Genomic DNA, 12,010 nt, shown 5'->3' with positions numbered 1-12,010 from the left:
CAAAACCAAATTAATCAATATTTAAGACTTTAAAACCACGATGTTGACTTTCTTTCTTTAAAAAAAAAAAAGTTTAAATGTGTGTTCCAATTTGTTAAAGTTGATATAAAGTTGATATTTGTGTAAATATCGACTTAAGACTTTTTAACCTGCGCAAATCAGCTTCATTTAAAGTGATACGGATCCGACTAATTTAATTTTACGGCATAAACTGGGATTGTTGATCCAATTCTGAAAAAGATTCCACGTGTTTTATCTAAAATGCTTAAATATAACCACTTCCGCAATCTAATCAGGATACTTGTTACCCTGTGTGTGAGGACGCTAAAAGTGTTGATTTCACACCTTTTTGGTTGTATTTGATCATAAGGAAATGAGTCGCTGCTGAAACAGTTCACTTTTACGTGAACCTTGGAAACATCGCTGTCATCTTGGGGGAGATTAACGCTGTGCAAAAATGGTTGCTGTTGGATCGCAGTACCTCTCGTGTGTCACTGCCAATCCGCGTGTTCTTTAAATGAAGACTTCAAGTAAACAAATGTCAATTTCAAAATGTATTTAGCAAACAAATGTATTTAGCAAACAGAATCAATTCAAGATACAAATATTACAGAGCTCCGGGCCAGTTCATAACCCTAGCAACAACAAAGTCAATTGTCAGGGCATGAAGTCTGACGACCTAACTATCCCTTGACCCAGTCTTATATAGAAAGATATATGTAAATTATTGATGCTAATTCAGTCCAATCCAGTCCTTCTTCTTGGATGACCCCATCTTCTTCTTCCAGCCTCCTTTGGTGTTGGTGTGGTCCTTCTTGTCCATTCTCTTCTCCAGATGTCCAGGTCCGAAGTCATATTCCTGCCAAGGAACTTATCAACACCAGTAAACTACGTTGTCATGTTTTACGATGGGGATCTACCCTTTCCTGTCTGGCTGGCTCCAACTGTCTGACCAGTCTTCAGGTCAAGGAAGGGTCAACTGACTTGCTTATGTGTATTCCTACTAAAGAGTATATAGTATTCCTAACTTCTAAACTAACTGTAACATAAAACAAAACATATAGTATAACACATGCTAATAGGATAAAAGATGCTAACAAGATAAAATATTTCTCTTCATTGCGAAACAAGGCGCAGCCACATCTGAAAGGTCACGTCCTTTACCTCGGGCGAAACACACCCATTTGCCTATGAACAAAATCCTCCGCTGTCATTTGAACGGCAGCACAACAGGACCGAGAGGACAAGCCGCCCTCGAGTCAGTCTCTTCAGAAAGCCATTCAGTAAATATCTTATGAATCTTTCCTCAGCGTCCCGCTTCCAGGGGGAGCCCTGTTTGCACAGACGCTGTTTACATGTTGTAATTTGTCAACAACATTAAAAGGACGCACGGCAGCATCATTGTTCTGTGATTTTGGGGACTGGATTCGGTAGCAAGGATGAGGCTATGCTAACAGCGCTACAAAAACACACAAAGCTGCACATGTGCAGGAATGTGATAAGGACCTGAGGATTATTCATATGTTTGCCGATCATCTCCTTTTCTCTTCCCTTTTCACGTCCATCCTCTCCTCCCCTGCTTCCTGTACTCCCATTTTCCCCCTCTCCTTTCACCTACATCCATGTCCAAGTCGGAGGATGTCTGGTTTATAAAAACCCAGGATAATTTGCTTCACATGAGGCACAGAAATGCATGAAAAGAACATTTACGCAGAGGGTCCGCAGTCAATAGTGCAAAAAAAACCCCCAAAAAACAGCTCAACGGCTGGGTCTTCAGGCTCAATGCTAACTACACTACTGCACTGCATCTGCAATGTGCCAGATATTTATAGCTTTGTCTCAAACCGGAGATGTTTGAACTGACGTCTCTTAGACTTCCAGCCAAACTTGTCACAGCCTTAAGAAAAGCCGCCACTTTTTTTGGCACCATTAGCAACATGCAGGTCTCTTCGACTGCAAATGATCTGTTACTGGCCTGAGCAATTAAAAGTGACGTGTACGTTATGATGGCTGGATCCCACCATGGTATCCTGTGATATTGCAGAGCAGAACTCTTTCGAGATGATGTTTCTGTGTCAGGATCCAGATTGGGCGCCTCATTGTTTCCACCACTCTCTTTTATACAGGCTGTACTTTGACTGTTCCATATTCATCATTCCTGCATTTCCAATTCTAATCTTTTTTTCTTGTTTTCTTGTATTTCTGCTTTCTTGAAAAGATGAACTTTTTCTAACTATATTTACAGCTGTGTCCTGTCAGTTTTTGTTCAAACTTCTACTTTGCATCGGCGACCTCATTGCCAGAGACAGCGAGTCCAAAACAAACATAATTATCTTTAACTCTCTGCCTCGTGGGTGTATTCGCATCTGAACTCTGTCTCTCGTGTCGTGCGGTGGTTTGGGAAGTGTCCGACCGTCTGGGAGTTCTACCTGTGATCTCCCGCCAGCAGCAGGGTGGGAGGCTGGACTCCAGGCTGACCAGCTGCTCACCAGCTGGGATGAAGGCATCCGATTCTGTAGTTCTGCTCAGAGACGCAATGATCTCGTGTTGAATGTAAAATCAAGTGTCTGTCTGTCGTATTTGTGTCGTTCCTTGGATCTTTAACAAAAGATGGCAGACAAAATAAAATGTTCTGCCTTTGAGTTTTGAATTTAGAATTCCCAAAGAGGTCTGAGCTGCTTGAAAAAACAAAGGCTACATTAGCATTCGCCGCTGCACCTGTGGTGACACAGGTAGCCCGCCCTGCTTGTGTAGATTTACTCTGTTCCTGCGGGTTTAACCAATATGGCTACATTCAGAAAGCTGTGATAAAGCTGCTACTGGATCTTCTCTCACTGTATCTGGAACTATTACTGACATCCAGTAATCTGGCAATCACTGCTTATGATTCTAAATAGCAGATAAAGTCCTTACGATGTTTTTTTCCTGACATACATGTCTGGCATTATCTTTTATTGTTATTCATCCACACACATTTTAATACCGTGATAAAACTGTAATGCTAACCGCTAACCAGACCGTAAGCAGCCTCCTGTGTAAATACACTCAATGAAGTAGTGAATGAGAAGGAATTACATCTTTCCTAATAGTTCAGAGATTATTTCCAGTTATATAGTGAATATAGGGCAGACAAATAGAGCTTCTACATATTTATAAAGCAGATTGAGTGGTAGGATTTGCTCAGCCTCATAGGTTTAAACTGCAAGCGCTTTCACACAATAGGAGAGAGAGAGCGCGCGAGTGCTCTGGCAGACCTGACCTTATTGTGGTGGAAAATGAATTTCATCTCTTGTCACATTCAAAATTCATTGCTTTTGTGCGGCGGGAGCGAGTCGGGGAAAAGAAACAGTTTATCATCATTTGGCTCGTGATCTGAATGAGCGCCAGAATGACTTGAAATCCACTCCAGTGCAATCCGGTTGCAGTGACACAAATTAGCAGCCAGACGTGCACAGATACTCCCAGACACAGATCGCTTCACTCGGAATTGTCCACTGCAGGGGAGCGCTGACGGTTCCGTCCACAGGGGGGGGAAAAAAACAAACCTGTGTGGAGCAGAACACAGGGAGACGTTTGCTTTATGGCACAGCTTTAATGTCATCTGGAACGCAGAAATACTGGCAACATTCTGGAGGACAACAAGGAGAAATTCAAAAAACAAACCTTAACATGGGCATTTTAGAACACCACGGGAGGAAGAATGCCAAGTACCGGGGTTTTTTTTGGAAGAACGCTGGTCACAGAGTTGGAATCATGGAGCCACTCAGCCAAGGTGGCCTGCAGAGGCCCTGCAGGACCATTCCCGCCTGGATCCATCTGGGCACGGGCGGGGTGCTGATCAGTCAGGGTCTTCAGTCACTTGGATGAAGAAATATGATGCGGTGAGACCAGAAAACCCTTCAAACTCTCAAAATCATCAGGAACAATATGCATCTAAAGGCTCATCATAGTTTCCCGATTTACAGAATTGAGCTCCAGTTTCTTTCAGATTTTACCCAAGTTGTTTTCCTAGCCTGGATTAAGCATCCGTGTCTGCTCAGACTGGCTACTGTTGATGCTAATGTCACATTTAAGAACTAATGTAAGGGCCAACCACCGAAAACCCTCTATTTTTAGCTCATATACACTCATTTCTTCTCACAATGTGCAATGTAAGAGTTGCTGGCTGGGTAAACAATAGTGTATTTGGAAATATTTTTGAAGCATCAATAAATTGTGTTTAATAAAGTGTTAAAGTAGCTGTGGATAGTGATCCCAAATCAATTAGAGAATTACCACAGAATAGAGGAGGTGAAATTAGGATAACCCAGATCATCTATTAATTAAAGTTGCTGTTCCATTGATATTCCACTTTATTACATCACATCAGCTGCTCACGATTAACCTACACACACACATACACACGTTGTTTTGGTTTGTGCTCTGCTATTATCACATTGCAGTTACTGCATGCAAATAAATAGATTAATAACAGATATATTTAAGAGTAACTGACATGTATAATGAAGAGATGTAGAAGCGTGCAGCAGGAAGGGTGTATTCTAGGGATTATTAATGGTGTTGAAGCTGTAGTTAATGGAAAATAGACAGTCACATAATAGAAGCTGATCAGAATCTCCTTCAATAACATATACAGTGAAATGAATACACAGTGAAATGAATAAAACAAGAGTCTCTTCAAAAATGTCCAGTTGTTTCAGGCAGTTCCTGAGTCTCATCACAGCAAATAAAGCACATGAAGTTTACATTCCTTTACAACTAAACATCACAAAGGCAGTTCCAAATCCATAAATTGGACTTAATCAAAGAGATGAATATTAAATCAGAGGAGCTAAGGAGCAAACTCGCTGCCTGAATATTTGTTTTCCTGGGTAGATACGAGCTTTAATTGAAACCCTGGTTTGTGTCTTTGTGCCACCCATCGTCGGAATCTCTGAAAACAAAAGAGGCGACACGTTTAAACCAGCTCGTCGTATATTAATTTCCTCCGTCACACCTGAATCACATCTGAGATGCTCATCTGAGGATCACACAACAGAGAGCCTGGACACAAGACTGCTGGGACGAAACACACCGAGGATGTTGATTCCTCACAGAGGAACTTTGGTGTGTGTGTGTGTGTGAGTGAGAGTCGATACCGGTGACTTCAGGACAGCAGTATGAATAGATAAGGACATTAAACACTTGCTTTCCTGCTGCTTTGACCTCGGCAAACATAGACTACAGGTCCTGGCAGCATTCATCTCCATTGCCAATAAGGACAACTTGGCCATTGATGTGGTGAAGATGGGTTCAGCCAATCGAAAAATTCAAAGACATCTGCAGGGAACTCGTCTCTTAACAGGCGAGAACTTCAGAATGAAACCAACTTCAATAACAGCAGCTCATTATTGCATCTACAGGAGAGCGGAGGCACCACGTCCGCCGCTGACGGCACCAACAATGGGCACCGTGGCCATGTGATACGTTCCACCGTTTAAGCCCCGCCCCCTCCGCCGTGCTGTGCAGCGAAGACAGACGCAGCCCGAGGTTGAGGTGTGACACAGGTCTTAGCTGGAAGAGATGGCAGCCGTCAGATTCATTTCCCCCCTCGGAGCAATCGCCAGATCTCCTCGCTCTCATCTTCCAAGAGCGTCTCCACAGAAACACATTTGTCGCGCTTCCGTCCTGTTTTTAATGGCAGCGCGGAGCGATGTGAGGAGACGGGGCTGCCTTTTGTCACTCTGAAAGGGTGACAACTGGCACATTCCTCCAACAGGCTTTTTATGTCCTCACTGTTGGAAGCATCACACAGCAAACCCCAGCTACTCCAACTCTGAATCAAATCGAGCGTTTTTCTGCTTTCATTAGCTCTGGCGTGCAGACACGGACTAACATGCATCACTTTTAATGCATTTTCAATCAAACATTGTACAGAAACCCGTCACTTGCTTTGTTTCTCTCTGTGTTGATTGGTGTGTCTCTTGTTGCAGCTTCATTTGCAAACATCTCAGCCTTTTGTGTGCTTCACCCATGAGTTGTGTACAGTGCCGCCCCAGGGGTCGGTTCATGTGTAATCGTAATGACGGATAATACACATTAGCTCACATTACACTGAGCTTTTTACGAGGGACTGGGACGTTGTTGTCGGAGGTTGTTTCACAGCCTGTTTGCCGACAGTTGCACCACTTTTGCCTTCGGGTTGAGGAGCGAGATCTGCTTGGTTACGTTGAGGAGCGAGATGTCGGATTTCTCTCCCCAGCTGCGTCCACAAATTTAGCCCGTCCAGAAAACCTGATGTATTTAAGTGTATAGAGTCTCTCCATGTTTCTGTGGAATCGTAACACCGACAATGACGTGCACGTGTGTCTGAGAAAGAGAGCGAAAGCTGGATGGTGTTCTGACCCGGCTGGCTTCTGCCAGCAAACATTCACATGCGCTGAATCATTGCTGTACGTCAGATCCCTCCAGGGCCGCGTTCCATGACATTTTTAATTTCAGATTCATCGCTGTCGTTGTTCCACCTTTAATTAAAACAATTATTGTTCAGCGGAACCAGCGGGGTTCTGCTCTGACGGCTGTTGTGCTGCTGTCGCCTGTTTGGTGTAAGAACAGGTCACACTGTCAGTCACACCTGTGTAGATGTGCGAGCTGCCTCTATACCTCCATACACAGAACTTTCTTCAGGCAGACATGAAGAGTTCAAACATCTGGGGGCGCATTTGTGAGGAGGTGAGGATGAAGTTTCTTTTAAATTGAAAATTCCTTATTTGTTAACTCTTGTTTGGCAGCTAATGGTAGCATCTGAGTTCTTTATGGGGGTTTTGTTTTTAATTCGACTTTATTTATATAGCATCTGTTGCAAACACACTTCAGCCTTCTGCTGCTGGATGGGATGGATGGAGGAGGTGGAGGACAGAAATGGGAGGAACAGATGTCAGATTGTTCACACTGAGTTGGGTAAAATATATTTACTTTTGGATGGATTGTGACTAGACATTTTTATGATGAAAAGAAACTTCTCTTGGACTTGACCCACAGCCAACTACGCAGTAAAACCTTTGTATCTACGGTTTTAATAAAACTCACCTGACATGGCCTTGACTTCTGTCCTGTTCTTGAGTTACAGCCACAATAACCTTGCAAATAATGCTGCACTGTCTGCACTCCACCTTTCTGCTCCATTTCTATTGGTATTAATTCAGCTGATATGCTGACCTGAGAGCTTGTGCAGCTTACCTTTGTCCACATAACAGCCATCCGTCACGAGTCAGGATACTTGTTCAGATATGACCTTGTTGAAAACCAGAACTTCTTCAGTGTCTGACTCATGGTGAGGTTTCCATCAGTGGTCTATAAAGGAAGAGCTGCAGATGGAGCGGCAGTCGAATGGAACCCTGCTGAAGTGAAAGTGATGCTGGTTCCCTTCTCCCCTGTTGCTGCACAAAGCAGAAATATACGTTTCAGAGAGATCTGGCTGGAGGACCTGGCAGCCGAACCAGCCGCAGGTCCAGGGCTTTGGATTTTGTCGGGATTGGGAGCCAAGAACAGAGGCTCGTCTGTCTCTAACGGCGCAGCAGAGCGTTTTTTTCTTTTTGGGGGGGCGGGGGGGGGGGCGTAACCGGACTTTTTGGAATGAAAGCCTTTATCATTCTCTCTATTTCTTGATTACACGTGCTAACGGGCTTACAGATGACATCATACTCAACAGCAGCGTGAAACAGACAGAAGATGGAAGAGGTGTGACGAGCCTCCGTCAGCAGGAGATTGTGTTTGGCTTCCACTGCCGTCTGTGTGTGCGGGTTTGTGCGTGTAGGTGATGCACATATGATTCGTTGTCTTCTCACTTCTATGAGCTTGTGCCAAAATAAGCTCATTACCATCACAGGAGCCAACGCTGAAATTCAGAAATTCATTAGCTCAACAATTTGCATAGTCCCGCTTGTGTGTGTGTGTGTGTGTGTGTGTGTGTGTGTGTGTGTGTGTGTTCTGGCACACCGCTAGCTTCGCTGCAGGCACTCAAACCCACTCGTACCTGCTACTCTGTCATGGTTTCTTTTCCTCTTGTGTGGTGAATTAAAATGCCCCCCACCCTTCTTCTCTCCTCCTCCTCCTCGCTCTGCTGAAGGTTCGGGCTCTGGTGCGATTCATGTTTAAAGCACTCCAGTCTGAGAAGCACTAGGCTGACAATTATTGCGACAAAGACATGACCGGCGGGGAGAGGAGCTTTAATTGAGTTAAAATTGAGTTTCTGAATAGATCATTGTGTTAATTTTGGAATAAATACAGTGGGTTCCTCGCAGGGTGCTCTCCGGCTGAGGAGAGCAAAGATATGAAATCTTTCTCATAGTTCTTTTTTGTGTTCTGTTGCTTCATCTCTCGCACGGCGGCGTATTCATTTTCCGTGCAGCACTTATCTGCGATAACGCCGTGATCGATGCCTCGGGTGTAATATCAAAGATTTTAGCCGAGGAAACCGCAGTGCGAACGACGACCTGCGGAGAGTCTCGCCAACGATGACGGCTGCTTTGGTGGTAAATAAGTGTTTATCTCCTCTGCACAGTGTGCACCGAGGCACGTTTGCCTTCATCACTGCTCCATGATGGCGTAATCAAGGCGTAAACGCTGCTAGATCCTGCCAGTACAGGCACCTTCTCACACAGGGTCGACCCCCAGTGAGGTGTCATGCTGCTCCTGGTGTTTGCTCTCAAGATGAAGCTCTGGGAGGGTGTCTTCGCTGTCTCTGGACTCTTGTTCACAGTGGTTTTAATGGTTTTCTTCTTCTGAGATTTAGAGGCCAAATTGATTTTTGTCGGCTTGTTTAAAACTGACCATCACAGGTTTAAACCATCTGTGGCCTGAAGAACACATTTACACTTGGAAACACTTGAGTTCTGCCTAGTTTGACTTCAGCAGCTGTCCATGTCTCCTCCTCTCTGATATAATTGTTCAGACAGCTATGAAAACCATGGAAACATGGATGGTGTTCAGGGTCTGCTGTGAGCTCGAAACATCCACATATTGTGAGTGAAAAATGTAATGACTATCAGTCGTATGTGTGGCAGAAGCATGAAGGCGAAGAGAGTTTTTAGGGCTCTCGCTGCAGTAATCTTGTAATCATCCTCTGCAGACGGAGCTGCCAGAACAAAACCACATGTAATAAATTGCTAATAAACCCGAGAAATGTGATAACCATAGATGTGGTGCTGCACACTTCAGAGAACTGACAGAATGACATTAAACGCAACACTAACTCAACCCTTCACCTGTTCTTACCTGTCAAACAATGAGACTCTCAGAATATGGAAGAATGTTCTTTTTGTCCTGAACAGGCCATTTTGTGTCACTGCAGTTTGCCAAACATCTGGTCAATTACTTACAGAAGTCTGGACCAAACTAACCCCATCAAATTCTCTTTTGTATCATTTTTATGTGATTTCACACGCAAGCTTTGCAAATGCATTTATTTCTTTTAGAACAAAAGCACCGCTTTTATAATAAAAGCCTGTCTAAAATGTCAGTGGTGATAATATACCTTTAAAATGTACATAGATGTTCTTCTGATCGGAGCCTCTTCAGCAGTAATGGATTTTTAATGATGAATTATGGATGATATTCAGATATAAAACCGCTCTCTGCTTCAAAAATAATTATTTGCAAGCTTTTTTTGCAACTTTAATCCCGACCTTAAATTTCCACACCGCTAAAACGTGACCTTTTCAGTCCCACCTACACGTGTACGTTGGGCTGTTCTGCATCGGCTCCAACAGCCAAAACCACAAATCAACTTCAAAATTGCTCCAGTCAATTCAACTTTACTAATGTATTTATGTAATCAAGATTATCTGATTACAGAAACCCAGAGCCTGACCCCCGAACAAGAACAGCCTTTTAACAGGAAGAAACCTTGAGCAGGACCAAACTCCATACTGACCATACTGGGGGGGCTGTTAAAATTTGAGGTAGAAGAACAGCCTTTTTGGTCATGAGAAAGCACATTTTCTCTTCCTTTTGTTAATAAATTTGAGATATCCCAGCAGATCCTAAAAATCTGCAAATATAGAACAGAAAATGGAAGACCTTTATTAGTCCCACAACGGGGGAGTTTTTTTTTTTTTTTTTTGTTTTTTTTTTTTTTTTTTTACACCAAATACGCCAAAATGGTTTTTTAAATTGGCCCCCTTCTTATTATTCTTTTTTATAAAGTGGAGAACATAGTGGTGGAACTTGGTGTCCTCTCATGAGACACACGTCTAAGTTTGGGAGGAAAGAACTCCCCTGAGGGAACAGTTGTTTCTCTGCAAAGAGAAACCCCCACCCCCTGAGCTCAGCCTTGCCAAAGGTTCAAAGCTGCCCCGGTATCAGCTCTTATCTGACCCCGCTCTGGTTCTGTCTTTTCTCTTCGTCTGATCTTCATTACACAGGATCCTGGGTCTAATCACTCTGACCCTTCCGACCTGCCTCAGCTTAACACGGCTCTGTCCTGATTCCACACTCATCCCTGCTCCACCTTCCCCTCGTGGCTCCTGGGATTGTCACCGCAGAGTTAATTAAGGAGTTTGACATATTTTTTTCAGGGTCTCTCTTTCTTTATCAGATTTGTTTTGCGAAGTAAAAGGATAGATTTATTGATTCGGCTTCTTGTTTTGTTTCATCCCAACACTTTGGTCTAAAGCCCCGACTGCACGCCGAGTCTGCCGCCCCGCGGTGACGCAATAATCAAAACTCTAAATTATTTTTAAAAATAAAGAGTTTTTCCTCATATCATGCTGTGATATGTGTTGTGATTGCTCGGTAAATTCACGTCTTACGTATAAAATTGTTCTGTGGTTCCCTGCAGGAGGCTTTGAAACCGCTGTCAAGGGATGAAAATCACATTTCTGCTCTGCAGCCTTAATAACCGACGGTTATTGAAAGCGCTCGGCTTTACGCCACATAATGTATGACGGCTCAAGAGCCGTTAGCCAAAAGTTGAACTCCCTCCGTTGATGCTCAGAAATGAAGCAATTAATCGGTTATTGGGACCCTGAGATCAACAACAGATCCAGATGATCTCCTCTTCCATTTAGTGGTGAACCAACCGCTATGACCTGTTTAACAGCTTCTTTATTGTCCAGGCTTTCTGAGATTTCTGAATACCAAGACTGGCCCTTTCTGAGCCACTTATTGATATGGCGATTTAAAAATAATCATAATAAATGTGGGTTTGCATTTCGTCCCAACATGGCTCAGTTCATTACTGCAGTCAGCCACCAGAGGGCAGTACGCGTTTGGGGCTTTTTTTTTTGGTTTGCTTTATTTTTTTATTTTTTTATTTATTTTTACAGATTTCTCATCCAGACAGCAGCCAAAACTGCCATTAGTGTTTTCATCCTTATATCCAAAAGCTGTCTGAACTGCCTGTTTAAGTTCCCAATGATGTAATGAGGGCAGCATTTTTGGGATGCATCGACACGCACACCTCTCAAAAGAATGGCGGCTAAAATTTGTCGTTCCTAACTCCAAATTTAAACCCCCCCTATGCCCAACTTTGTGAGGACATGAGGCAGGAAGCAGCTCAGATGGCCACACGTCTAATTCCGATTCATGGTCTTTATTACAGAAGAAAGGAGCGCAGATCCCACTTCCTCCTCGCTGCACAGCTCGCCGAGGGCTGCAGATGAAAATCTAATAAAAGGCAGCAGCGAAAGTGGCTCCATGTCAGTGTAATACATCGGGGTTAAATGGGAAGGAATTGGCTTTAAATTGAAGTGATTTGCGTGTTTTAGCCCGCAGTTTTGCTGCCACAGCTGCAATAATTGAATTACTTCAAAAATCAGAGCGGACTGAATTTTCACTCTACACACTCACACACTCACACACACTCACAGATGTTATTTTGGAGATGCGTCTCTGCTTTCTTCTCTTTCACTGCAGTGAGACTGCTGAGGATAAGCCAGATCAAACACGGCACCGGTTAAACCACAGCAATTACACTATCCACCTGAGGGAGGGCGAGGGGAAACGGAGGGCTGGGGGGTGGGGGAGGGAG

This window comes from Takifugu rubripes, chromosome 6 (assembly GCF_901000725.2).
Source record: "Takifugu rubripes chromosome 6, fTakRub1.2, whole genome shotgun sequence".
Classification (NCBI taxonomy): domain Eukaryota; kingdom Metazoa; phylum Chordata; class Actinopteri; order Tetraodontiformes; family Tetraodontidae; genus Takifugu; species Takifugu rubripes.
This window is presented reverse-complemented; position numbering follows the sequence as displayed.